The sequence below is a fragment of the Procambarus clarkii genome, chromosome 56, assembly GCF_040958095.1.
Source record: "Procambarus clarkii isolate CNS0578487 chromosome 56, FALCON_Pclarkii_2.0, whole genome shotgun sequence".
Classification (NCBI taxonomy): Eukaryota; Metazoa; Arthropoda; class Malacostraca; order Decapoda; family Cambaridae; genus Procambarus; species Procambarus clarkii.
In genome coordinates this window covers 26,202,942-26,215,441 of record NC_091205.1, presented here as the reverse complement: position 1 = coordinate 26,215,441, position 12,500 = coordinate 26,202,942, and the positions used below count along the sequence as shown (strand labels likewise).

Below are 12,500 nucleotides of genomic sequence, written 5' to 3'. Positions count from 1 at the left end.
TCAAGGACGTGCCTGGCAGCGCATCTGTGGAGCTCTTGGAGATGTGAGTGAGATGGAGGCTGTAGCAGCGTACAAAAACGAATGGTCTCAGGACGGTAGAGCGACGGTCTCGTTTCATGCAAGTCGGCGTTCAATCCCCGACCATCCAAGTGGTTGGGCACCATTCTTTTCCCCCCGTCCCATCCCAAATCCTTATCCTGACCCCTTTCCCAGTGCTGCATAGTCGTAATAGCTTAGTGCTTACCCCTGATAGTTCCCTTCCCCTTCACAGAATGGTCCGGAGAGAACATGTCACACGATCTATGTGTTTGCTACAAGAACAGCAAGAACAAATAAAATACAACGAACAAGAACAAGATGAAACAAATAATATTCGAAAATCGTTCCCCGGCATAGGACACCACACCGCCCAGACGTGGATACTACATGTATTACGCCGCCCTCCTCAGATTATACATACGAAGGCTCTATACATAATCTTTGGCCACGCATGGCTGCCAGTCTTTTAGCCTCGGTGCGAGGGGGGTGGATAGGCGGAAAGGCTTGTCCAGGTGATATTCACGGTTATGTGCGAGTGTGGGATAGGTGGGGGGGGGGATGGGGAGCTGGGATGGTGGGTGGAGGGGGGATTGTAGGGAGATGGGATGCTGAGGTGATAAGGTGATGGTTGATTGTAAATAAAGATTGATTGTTACATTTCTTTTCGCATCTCATAGATGCTATCCTCCTCCCTCCTCCCCCCCCCCCTGCATCCAGGCATCCATACTCGCTCATCCACCTGCACCAGTCAGCACCCTTCTCCCCCCACACCCCCTCGCATTCACCCACTCATCCGCTGCCCAACGTGTCCCAGCTATCTTACCCACTAACCCACATTCACACCCGCCATCCTAATTACTCTGTCGCACCCACCAGACATCCACTTGCCAGCAACCAACTCAACCATCTGAAGCAATCTACACTCTTCACTCAACCACTACTACTCCAGCCACCCAACGATTCACTCAGCCCGACCACTCATCCTCCCAATTACTCACAAACTTCCAACTCACATTCCAATTCACTCATCCCATTTTTTTAATCAGTCAACCATTTCATCGTTCACACACCAGTTCATAAAAGTATTATCTCATGCACACACCAACTCACTCAACCATTCACTCACCCGCCAACTCACCCAACCAAATAGTCAAACAGACCAAGTTCATCCTCCCAAATAGTGTTGCCACTTGTATTTAGCATCTAATTGGCACTCTCTCTCTCTCTCTCTCTCTCTCTCTCTCTCTCTCTCTCTCTCTCTCTCTCTCTCTCTCTCTCTCTCTCTCTCTCTCTCTCTCTCTCTCTCAATCTCTCTCGCTCTCTCTCTCTCTCTCAATCTCTCTCTCTCTCTCTCTCTCTCTTTCTCTTTCTCTCTCTCTCTCGCCCTTTCACTGGCAAATCTTTTGGCTTGACCTTTGACCTATACTGTGTGTAAGGTCAAAGCATCAACTGCGGAACTTAAGGAGTTTTGTCCTCCTACTGGTCTTCTGATTCCTTCTCCTCCTCTCTCCCCATCTCCTCTCCTCTTCTCACACCCCATCTCTTCCCCTTTCTAACTTCACTGTCACTACTAAATTTCTCTTTTCACAATGCTTCAATCCTCAATTGACCCAAGTCACTACAACACGAGTTGTTTGTTGTCTTAGATTTAGCTACTCAGAACGAAGTGTCCATGTAGCACGGGCTATGGCGAGCCCCGGTAAACAGCTCACATGTTACCACCCCCCTACGTATATTCCCCCTCCTCACCCTCACCACCAATGACGGAGCGAGGTGAACAGGTGAACACAAACAACATGGAGTAAACATCAGTCAGGATGATAAATGATGGCCAATCACCCGCACTGATGCGCCACCAGGGACCTTAAATGCTGTCGATGAAGGTCACCGCTAAAAATATTAGAGGTAACAGGTCAACAGGCAAAAGGTTTGACGGTAAAGGTCTGTATTCACCTAGTTCTATTCACCTAGTTGTGCTTGCGGGGGTTGAGCTCTGCTCTTTCGGCCCGCCTCTCAACTGTCAATCAACTATTACTATTTTGTTTTCCACACACAAACCCACCAGGAAGCAGTCCGTAACAGCTGTCTAACTCCCAGGTACCTATTTACTGCTAGATAACAGAGGCATCAGGGTGAAAGAAGCTCGGAGCATTTTGTTTCTCGCCGGCGCCGGCAATCGAACCCAGACCACAGGATTACGTGTCCAACGTGCTTTCCACACGGCCACCGGCTCCCCCTTTCAGTTCTTTAGTTTCCTAATGTGTGTGTACTAATGCCAGATATATCCTCGTACTGATACATCGCTTATGAATCAAGCAAGACTAAAAACTAAAGTAATTAGGGGTCGAAAACGTTGCTATAAAAAGTTAAAAAAATTACCTTTTAATTTTATTACACTATATATATATATATATATATATATATATATATATATATATATATATATATATATATATATATATATATATATATAAAAATATATACATATATATAGGTTAGATTTTATACAGAGGTAAATAGGCCTGTAACATTTTATTGAAGGCATTTAGGATGGTGGAGGGAAAGTAGCCACAGGCCTGTACCTTTCTCTTAGAGGCGGTGCGCTGAAGAAGGTACTTCCCCAAGTAGTACTGTTGTCTGCCGGAGTGGGTAGGCATGGTGGGCGTCTCGAGTTGTGGTGTGGGCGGCCCGCTGCAGTTCTCTACCATGCTGGCCGCTCACGGGCGTGCGGGCGTGGCTGGCGGCGTTGGGGGTGTGGAGGAGAAGGCGGCGGCGGGGGTGGGTGGAGGCTCATGGCAGGTGCTACACCGCAGAGACTACCTCATGGGAGTACCACGTCCAACACTTTGTTTTCCCGTCTCTCTGTCTCTTTCCTTCCCCTGTCACTCTTTAGCGAAGCTCGTCCCTTTCACTATCTCCAACTGAGGCAACGATGCCTCAACGCTCTTTCCCTTTTAGCGTTACTAAATCGGCGAAAAGCAAGCATAAACACAAGACCAGATATAAGCTACAATTACGAGTACAACGTCCCTTCCAACAAAGATTTTCCAGCGCCTTCAACGACGCCTGCCCAGTGCCAATAGGCCGGAGGGATTTGTTCCGTCTAAGACCTTCAGGTACTTAACGGGTAGCTCCTTCAAGTCCCTGATCACTAACTCAAGTCCCTGGTCATTAATACGAGTCCCTGGTTTCCTAATCACTCTTACGCGTCCCCTGTTCAATCTTGCAAGTCCCCGATTACTCGTGGGAGTCTACGATCGTCCTTAAGAGTCCCTGATAACTCTTCCAGGTCCCTGGTCACTCCTCTAAATCTCTGACCACTCTTACGAGTTCCCACATCACTCTTACGAGTCCCCTGGTAACTGTTACGAATCCCTAATCATTCCTAGGAGGCCCTCATCACTCTCAGGTACTAGTACCAGTACTATTTAGTACTAGTACTAAATAGTACTAAATAGGTACATTACTATTAGTACTACAACTACTACTACTATTAATAATAATAATAATAATATTTTCAATAGAAATAATACAATTAATACAACTATATTTTTCCAATACAACCCTGCGATTTTTTAATTGTAATTTCATAATGTAATAAAATGTCTGAGTTGACGTAAACGTTTTTTCTCAATACAATAATGCAGTACGTCGTCCTAGGAGCTACGTCGTCCTAGGAGCTACGACATCCTAGGAGGTACGACATCCTAGGAGCTACGACATCAAACACAAAGGGCGTATTGTGTAACAAATCTGTGTTTGTCATCAAATAAAATAAAATACAGAGGTAGAACGCGCCAAGTACATTGGTTTATTTTAACGTTATTACTGTACTTTAGTTTACCTCTGATTAACTTATCTTTGTGAGTTCAGGAAGAGGGAAGGAACGGAGAGAGAGAGGAGAAAAGGGGAAAGGAGGGAATAGGAGAGGGAAGGAAGGAGGAAATTAAGGAAAAGGGTTTGAGGGGAAATATATGTAAGGAGAGAAGAAAGACAGGGGGAAGAGAAAGACGAGAGAGGGGAGAGAGGGGAGGGAAAGAGAGGGGAGACAGAGGGAGGAAGAGCAAGGGGGAATACAGGTCACCGCTGCAAACTCAAAATAAAGACTATAAAACAGCCCTGGAAGAATCCCAATTAAAGCAGGTCATTTGCATAGGCTGAGAAGTTACGGAAGGTGGGGGGGAAGGGTCGGGGGGGGGGGAGAGGAAAGGAGCTGGTAGCTAGGAAGGGTAAGGAGGAGAGCTAGGAGCCTAGCTTGATCCCGCAAGCACATCTAGGTGAGCGCGCGCACACACGCACACACACACGGGACCAAAGGCGGGACCAAAGAGCCAGAGCTCAACCCCCGCAAATACAACTAGGTGAGTACACGCACACACACACACACCTGATAACCTGTACACCTGTTGATTGACAGTTGAGAGGCGGGACCAAAGAGCCAGAGCTCAACCCCCGCAAGCAAAACTAGGTGAGTACAACTAGGTGAGTACACACACACACACACACATACATACATACATACATACATACACACACCCCGCTCGGGAGTCGTAGTCCAAAGGTTTCGGGTTCGATTCCTGACCGAAACGGAACTAACTGTTCTGAGTGTCTTTCACCTAATACATCTGTTCACCTAGTAGTAAACAGGCAACTGGGACGTAGTCACCTGTTGTGGGCCACATCCTAGTGGTGTGTGTGTGTGTACTGACCTATTTGTGCTTGCGGGGGTTGAGCTCTGGCTCTTTGGTCCCGACTCTCAACCGTCAATCAACAGGTGTACAGGTTCCTGAGCCTACTGGACTCTATCATATCTACACTTGAAACTGTGTATGGAGTCAGCCTCCACCACATCACTGCCTAATGCATTCCATCTGTCAACTAACGTGACTAAACAAATTCTATCTAATATCTCTGTGGCTCACTTGGGCACTCAATTTCCACCTGTGTCTCCTGTTGCGTGTGTCCCTTGTGTTAAATAATCTTTATCTACCCTATCAATTCCTCTGAGAATCTTACATATGTATGTGTATGTGTGTGTTACTTTAGATCCACAGCTATTTAGCAAAGCTCCACATATAATAACGGTAGTATGCAAAGTTCCCCCCAGGCAATGTGAGCGCAGTTCGATTTAGCGTTGATCTAGTTATTGCATGATGTATTCTGCGCACCCATATTGTATCCGTGAACAGCAGTGCTGCACGATAAAGAGGCGCGGCAGTAACACACACTCCCCTGCTGCCAGACGCACAAATACCACACCCCACAACAACAAAAATTAACAAACACGTTCAACGGTGACTGAAACCGTCCGAATATCCTGCCACTGGTTCTTTTTTCCATTTAAATGTACCTGGTAACTGATAGCGAGGCGATAATGGTATGAAATAAATGAATATAAATGGCAGAAACTGGCGACCTCCGGGGAGTAGGACGGGGTGTCATGGCTGCCGCCCAGCAAGGAGGCTGCCTGGCCTCGTCCACTCTCCATATTGCTTGCACACATTTTATGAAGCCAAGCCTCCTCCATGTTACCATTTTCTGTACTTACTCCCGTGTTTTCATCTCTCAGACGCTCTCGCATGAAAAAAACAACGTTTTCAACATACCTATATATTTATATATATAAATCATTAAGAACTCTATATGACCCGATCAGGATTCGAACCCATGACGACTAGAATGAACCCCCCCTCCTCCAACGTACACAGTACCGCATCATTGATCGACGATCAACGGTGCTGTGGTCACGGTACTGTGTATGTTTTGGGGGGTTGATCTTGGTGGTCATGGGTTCGAATCCTGGTAGGATTACATAGAGTTCTTAGTGATTTGAAGTATATATATATATATATATATATATATATATATATATTATATATATACTTTTACTTAAATAATCCCAGATGAAGATTCACTGATATTTAATTTTATTCTCAAGAAAAAGCTGTCAGGATATTGCAAATTTTTCCGATAATAAATCACATTATATAATAAGTTATAAGATCAGGGGAAGTTATTCTGAAGGACCTTGAAAGAGACAGGACAGCCCCGGATTGAGAGTGCCCCAGAGAGAGAGAGCCCCGGAGTAAGAGCGCCCCAGAGAGAGAGAGCCCCGGAGTAAGAGCGCCCCAGAGAGAGAGAGAGAGAGAGAGAGAGACCCGCACTAAGCATTAACATAACTTGAGCGCCATAACAGGGAGTCATCACAGTGTTAACACTGTGTGTGCGTGTGCGTGCGTGTGCGTGTGCGTATGTGCGTGTGTGTGTATGCATCTGTGTACACAACAAACTCCATTTTCAACAAACTATGCAATTAACTCCAACCAAAACAAACTACACCCCTTTTCATCCCCACAAACAATGAACGCTGTACACACAAACATAACTCCCAAACGCTTCAAGTCATTTCGAGAGATTTATTCGAATTTACGATAGAAATGCGTTTAGGGATTACCAAGTTACCAGGACGGGAGGTTAACGGTCGAACAAGGTCAATTAGCTTTATGGAACTGGAAACAAACGAGGTCAAAGCTTGTTCGAACTTTTGCAAAGCTTGGGTAATGGAACTTAAGTATTAAAGGCATTTTTAGAAAGTTGATGAAACAGTTACTAGTGAACGGAGGTTTATATGCTGCATAGATTTCTCTTATTCTCTCGCTCTCACTCTTAATCTTCCCACTCTAACTCCTTCTCCCTCACGTAGTTGCTCTTTTGATTACTCTCGCTCTCTTCCGGACGCTCTTGTTTGCTCTCTCTCTCTCTCGCTCGTTTTTTCTTCACATTCTTACTCTCTCCATCACACTCTCTTTCCCTCTCTCGCACTCTCGCTCTCTCCCTCACACTCTCTCACTCTCTCCCCCCATACTCTCTCCCCCATACTCTCACTCTCTCTCACACTCTCCCTCTTGTGTGGGTGTCACCTGCCTTGATTTCAACAGTTCTTAAAGAAATAACCCTATCTTTAAGATATAATCATTCCCTTAATGTAAGAGTGAACTTCACACTCAGCAAGAGTGAAACTGCTGGTCAGTGACCCTCCATTCTTGTTGATGTGATTCAGTAGTTAACCCCGGCTTGAAAAAGGTCCTTAGCACTGCGGAGGTTAGTGGTTGTTATGCTTCTAAGAGTCCACATCTAGTCAAACACAAAGCCAAGTTAGAAAAGGTTCAGAGGTGTGCCAAAAGGCTAGTCCCCGAGCTGAGAGGAATGAGCTATGAGGAAAGATTACTGGAACTGAATCTCACGACTCTGGAAGACAAGAGTTAGGGGAGACATGATCACTACCTACAAAATTCTTGGAGGAATTGTCAGGGTAGGTAAAGATAAACTGTTTAACACGGGTGGTACGCGAAGAAGGGGACACAGGTGGAAACTGAGTACCCAAATGAGCCACAGGGACGTTAGAAAGAACTTTTTCAGTGTCAGAGTAGTTAACAGATGGAATTCATTAGGCAGTGATGTGGTGGAGGCTGACTACATACACAGTTTCAAATGTAGATATGATAGAGCCCAATAGGCTCAGGAATCTGTACATCAGTTGATTGACAGTTAAGAGGCGGGACCAAAGAGCCAGAGCTCAACCCCCCGCGAGCACAACTAGGTGAATACACACACACACACCCTGGCACGTCTTTGTCTGGGAACACATAGATGAGAATTTTCTCATGAGAAAATGGTCATGAGAATGTTAAAAAAAATTGTTGGCTCAGTGTGGTGTGAAGACTCTCAACTGGAACATGTAAGATCTTCCCAGTCACTCCAAGGTCCTTCGGCACCATTGTTCACACCCTCCACCTGCCTACAATACCTCCACCTGCCTACAATACCTCCACCTGCCTACAATACCTCCACCTGCCTATAATACTTCCACCTGCCTACAATACCTCCACCTGCCTACAATACCTCCACCTGCCTACAATACCTCCACCTGCCTACAATACCTCCCCCTGCCCACAATACCTCCACCTGCCTATAATACTTCCACCTGCCTACAATACCTCCACCTGCCTACAGTACCTCCACCTGCCTACAATACCTCCACATTACAATACTATCTGGCCCCTAGCTACAATGCCTTCCCCACACTACAACAATATCTTCCCCCTGCATACAACGACTTCCTGTCACTACAACACCACCTCTTCACTGCCTACAATACCTACCCCAGACTACAACACCACCTCTTCCCCCCCCCTAATAATACCCACTACACCACCCTCCAATCCACTTATCCCACTGGTACTCATCCACTCCCCATCACAACGACTCAACAGCTGCTTCGTGTTGTTCTGCCTTAAGATAATCGTCTTTCAAGACACAAGTCTTGGCCTCAAATGCCTGGCGAGCTAGAATACCTTTGCTAAAGTTCCTTTAATGCCTTAGTCCTTGTACAGAAAACGAGTGGCTGGTGACCTGGATGTAAAGTGATTTGCTGATCGTGTTCTAGTGACGTAACTATAAGGTCAAGAGTGGGGTGGACTATCCCCAATCGTCCCCCCCAACCCCCACCCGACCTTCAAACTCCCCCCCCTACACACCCACCCTTATCCAGGCTACCAGCATTGTCCTTCGACTAACCACCACTATCCCTCTCACTCTCATCTAGCCGGTCTTACCCATTCCTTCCCTCTCTCTCCCTTCCCTTCTCACCCGTTCTGCGTGCCTTCCCTTCTCGCGAGCAGCGTGACGCTTCTCCAGAACAGTGTGACACTCTTCGTGCAAGTAGTGCAACAGGCTTACACTAATTTACACTTACTTACACTTACTCGCTAATTATTCGTTAATTTAATATTTCCGTTCAATTCAGGCCAGTGTCTCTGCCACAGCTGTCATGTCTCTGCCACAGCTGTCATGTCTCTGCCACAGCTGTCATGTCTCTGCCACAGCTGTCATGTCTCTGCCACAGCTGTCATGTCTCTGCCACAGCTGTCACATCTCTGCCACAGCTGTCACGTCTCTGTCACAGCTGTCACGTCTCTGCCACAGCTGTCATGTCTCTGCCACAGCTGTCACGTCTCTGCCACAGCTGTCACGTCTCTGCCACAGCTGTCATGTCTCTGCCACAGCTGTCACGTCTCTGCCACAGCTGTCATGTCTCTGCCACAGCTGTCATGTCTCTGCCACAGCTGTCACGTCTCTGCCACAGCTGATACGTCTCTACCACAGCTGTCATGTCCCTGCCACAGCTGTCATGTCTCTGCCACAGTTGTCATGTCTCTGCCACAGCTGTCATGTCTCTGCCACAGCTGTCACGTCTCTGCCACAGCTGTCACGTCTCTGCCTGAGTTGTCATGCCTCTGCCACAGCTGTCATGTCTCTGCCACAGCTGTCACGTCTCTGACACAGCTGTCATGTCTCTGCCTCAGCTGACACGTCTCTGCCACAGCTGTCACGTCTCTGCCACAGCTGTCATGTCTCTGCCTCAGCTGACACGTCTCTGCTACAGCTGTCACGTCTCTGCCACAGCTGTCACGTCTCTGCCACAGCTGTCACGTCTCTACCACAGCTGTCATGTCTCTACCACAGCTGTCACGTCTCTGCCACAGCTGTCACGTCTCTGCCACAGCTGTCACGTCTCTAACACAGCTGTCATGTCTCTGCCACAGCTGTCACGTCTCTGCCACAGCTGTCACGTCTCTACCACAGCTGTCACGTCTCTGCCACAGCTGTCACGTCTCTACCACAGCTGTCACGTCTCTGCCACAGCTGTCACGTCACCACAGTGGCGGAGCGACACACAGCCAACGTTTCCTTACACATATTTATATAAATCATAAATTTAATTTTCGTTTCTCTGGCTTCCGACGGTCACGATTCACAACCCCCACGACGAAGGCACTTGGGCGCGAGGTTGTGAGGAGATTGTGAGGCGTGAGGAGGTTGTGAGGTGTGATGAGGGTGATATGGCGGCGCTGCAAGCCAGGGAGGGGCCCCCAGGCTCAAGGCTAGACGGGTATGAGCCACTCACAAAAAATCTTTAAAATGCTAAAGTTCATGAGGCTCCGTTTCTGGTTCCCCCCGAGCATTATATCCCGCTCCACCTGCCCTCACGTCGGGTACTGTCGGGTGGAATGATGGGCGGTGGCATGGGCGCGCCCGAGATGGGGGCCCAAGGCGTGGGCTACAACTTGTACCCCGAGAGGCGAGATGTGCACACCACGGTGGTCCAGCTACAACTGGAGGATGGGAAGCCGGCTCCACTCTCAATTCTACTCTGCGGTTGCCACACGCCGCAGCTAACTCCAATTTATTGATATTTTTGATACTCTTTTGTTTTTGTTTTTTGGGGGGGTAGCCCCCCACAGCCCCCTCCCTCCCTCACTCTCTCTCTTCCCCCCGTCATTTCAGTTTTCATTTCGCGGTTTTGTGGATATCGCAGAGGTAAGGACAGGAGTATGATTATTCTCACGACTGGAGGAGATGGTGTTATGGGGGTGAGGTAACTCACTGCCTCACCTGTAGGGAGTTACCTCACTACAGGTGAGGTAAACGTGGGCGGAGGTAGGACCGCCCACACGCCCACAACGCCCCCCTACTCCACCTCCTGTACACCCTCCTCACTCATTCATGCAGTGAATGTGTATTCTGAAGAATTCACACATGAAACTGTATATATGTAATGTGATACGTACATGTATACATGTAGGGGAGATGGGTACCCACGTACATGCGCACATGTACACACCAGAGCTGAGGGATATGAGCTATGAGAAGAGACTACGGGAACTAAACCTCACGTCGCTGGAAGACAGAAGAGTTAAGGGAGACATGATCCCCACATACAAGTTTGTCAGAGGAATTGATAGGATAGATTGAGACAGTTCATTTAACAAAGGAGGTATACAAACAAGAGGACACAGGTAGAAATTCAACACCCAAATGTTCCACAGAGACATTAGAAAGAACATTGTTTAGTGTCATAGTTAACAAATAAAATACCTAGGCAGTAATGTGCTGGAGACAGATACCATACACAGTGTCAACTGCAGATAAAATAGACCCCAATAGATTCAGGAATCTATACAACAGTTGATTGACGGTTGAGAGGTGGGACCATAGAACCGAAATTCAACCCCCCCCCCCCCCCCCCGGCAAGCACAATTAGGTGAGTACAAGTAGGTGAGTATACAGAGGCGGAATCAAAGAGCTAAAGCCATAACCCCCACAAAAATAACGAGGAAACAATACAGGGAGAGATAATTTAACTGTAGGGAGTAATGAAACGTGGCACCCGGGTACCGTAGACTTTATCCGAGTTGGTCAGCCAACCCTTTCAGAAAATCAACGTGAGCGAGGGGTAACTGATAAATAATCCAGTCATATCTCAAACTTAAAGTGTTATATGTACGAAATTATGTATACTTTAAGCAGTCTATGTATGAGATACTACATAAGCATCTTCTCAAGTTATGTATGCGTAATATTATGTATGTACTAAAGTATATGTCTTTATCAGCAAATGTATATGTATAAGCGTCTCAAAAATATTTATACATACGTGTATCATCTCAGGTATACGAAAAAGCATGCGCTGTATAGTGCGCATGTATGAATATACGGAAATATGTATGCCTCTATCAGCGTTAGCATGAGGCTTAATACGAAAGAATGAGATTAGCTCTGTACTTTCAATACACTAAAAAAAAAAAAAAAAGTTAGCCCTGGCACTGTTAATTAAGTGCCTTCCTCCTCACCTGTCGCCTCCTGTAGTGTTGGCACCCACACCATGCTGCCTCAGTGCAACTCCCTCACCTCTCATCCCTCCCCCCCCCCCCCTTCCACCTCAACTTTAGAATTCCGTACAACTTTATGATGCCGAAAAAACGTTATGTTGTTGTGTAACTTTAAGATGTTTAATAATTTTATGATGATGAACAATATTATGCTGCTGTACAGCTTCATAATGCTGTAAAGCTTCATAATGCTGTACAATTTTATGAGGCTGTAAAGGTTTATAATACAATTTAGCTTTATAATAAACGTCAGCTTCATAATGCCGGACAACTTCATAATGCTGAAGAACTATATAATGATTTACAGTTTTGTGATTCTGTGCACCTTTACAATGCTGTACAACTTAATAATACCAGGAGCTTTCGACCCTGATAACTTGTAAAGCCAGTATCAGAACACAAGAACGTGATATCAGAGTACGATAAACTGCTATCAGGGTACGACAAACTGCGATGAGAATACGATAAAGTGCATTCAGAGCACGACATAATGCTTATCACAGTACAACATCGTGCTTCCAGAGTACGACAAAGGGCAGAGAATGTCACAATAAGGAGGTCGAAAATCAATAACCCGAACACAAACAAATTAAATATAATGTGGCTACGACCTGATAAGGGTCCAGGACGGACCGAAACGTCGTCACGACTTGCTAAGAGTCCAAAACGGACCGAAACGTCGTCAGTTCCCGCTCATGTATGGGTTATGTTACATATTTACAACAACGG

At 46.5% G+C, this 12,500-nt stretch overlaps 1 protein-coding gene across 6 annotated transcripts in view; it reads right to left on the bottom strand.

The window, feature by feature from the left end:
* Rim (Rab3 interacting molecule) overlaps nt 1-12,500 on the bottom strand; it is a 157,852-nt gene that overhangs the window by 58,142 nt on the left and 87,210 nt on the right. The window lies entirely within an intron of this gene.